This window comes from Lepisosteus oculatus, unplaced genomic scaffold, assembly GCF_040954835.1.
Source record: "Lepisosteus oculatus isolate fLepOcu1 unplaced genomic scaffold, fLepOcu1.hap2 HAP2_SCAFFOLD_647, whole genome shotgun sequence".
Taxonomy (NCBI): domain Eukaryota; kingdom Metazoa; phylum Chordata; class Actinopteri; order Semionotiformes; family Lepisosteidae; genus Lepisosteus; species Lepisosteus oculatus.
The window spans coordinates 1,694-2,934 of NW_027168201.1; the positions used below are offsets into that span (position 1 = coordinate 1,694).

The window sequence follows — 1,241 nt, forward strand, 5'->3', positions numbered from 1 at the left end:
TTGCCACAGGTCTTGCAGCATTTCACAGTGCAGGACGATGCCAGGTGTCCCACAGCACCACAGCACCGACACACCTTTGGTTGTCCCACATAAAAAACATAGCCATTGCAGGCGCCCAGCCGGATTGTAGAGGGCAGGTGCCTTAAGCCTCCATTTACATTGTCCGGTAGCAAGCGAACCTCGAATTTCCTTGCTCCTGTTTTTATACCGTCAACATCTCTAACCTCAGTTCCATGGTGGACGGTGCAGTACTGGTTAAGCCAGGTGTGAATGTCCTCCGTCTTTGCCAGTTCCGAGAACATAACAACATGCACCGTTTTCCTCTCTCTCTGTGTCAGAGGCTGCAAGCTGATCTTCTCAAGGGCAGGAACTTTCCCTCTTTTTGCCTCAAACACATCCACGCATTGTTCAAACAGAGAATAGGTAGCAAAAACAACCTCAAATGCTTTCTGACCTGGGAGAGCGAAGATGAAATCCAAGTGCCGAGGTTCAAAGCCAAGTTCCTTCTGTAACACTTTTCTGCTGAACTGCATACGATCCATGAAGAGGTCATCCAAAAGCTCAAAACGTACAGCATTCTTGCGGGATCCAAAGGTTGCCATCTCAAACTGCAAAACAAACACTGCTTCCACAAAACAAGAAAACAATCCAACTACTCCAACTACAGGCTGATCAAGGTATCTCCCCTGCCAGGTGAGCTGAGAGCCGCAGGCGATGAGCCCGGAGCTGAACGGGCCCCACTGGCTCGTTTGTAAGGCCAGGTGCATTGCCAACCACGACTGGCAGGGCAGAGGACTTGAAGGCGGCCTGGGCTCCTGCAGCTGTCCAGCCACGCACTCTGGTTTCTCTTCATCTCGTACAAATCTTTTGCCTTTTACTAAAGATTTCATGGAGAGGAGCATGAATGAGTTCCATACAATTTTTGTGCTTCCCTGCCTTCGGGTGGGGCGCAGCTGGGCTGGTCAAAGAGAGAAAACAAAACCGCTCACAATCGCTCTTACAATGCAGTAAGTAGCACAGGCTACTTAGGGAGTAGGCTGATGTGTTTAAAAACAACCAGCGCCAGGCAGGAGTCAAACCTCCAAACTCCTAATCCATAGTCAGACACATTATCCATTGCACCACTGGCCCTGGTGTGACACTGCAGGACTGTAACCCAGTGAGCTTAGCACTGCAACTAGTAAAATATTACCCCTGGTCCATTCTTTTCCAAAAGTGAGAAACACCTGTTTTCTACATTT

The 1,241-nt window shown here is 49.2% G+C and overlaps 1 non-coding gene across 1 annotated transcript; it reads left to right on the top strand.

Moving 5' to 3' along the window:
* The first annotated feature begins 833 nt into the window (after window positions 1-833).
* LOC138233305 (U5 spliceosomal RNA) lies at window positions 834-949 on the top strand. The gene has a single exon (XR_011187441.1). It is a non-coding gene; the product is annotated as a U5 spliceosomal RNA (small nuclear RNA).
* The last annotated feature ends 292 nt before the right edge of the window (window positions 950-1,241 follow it).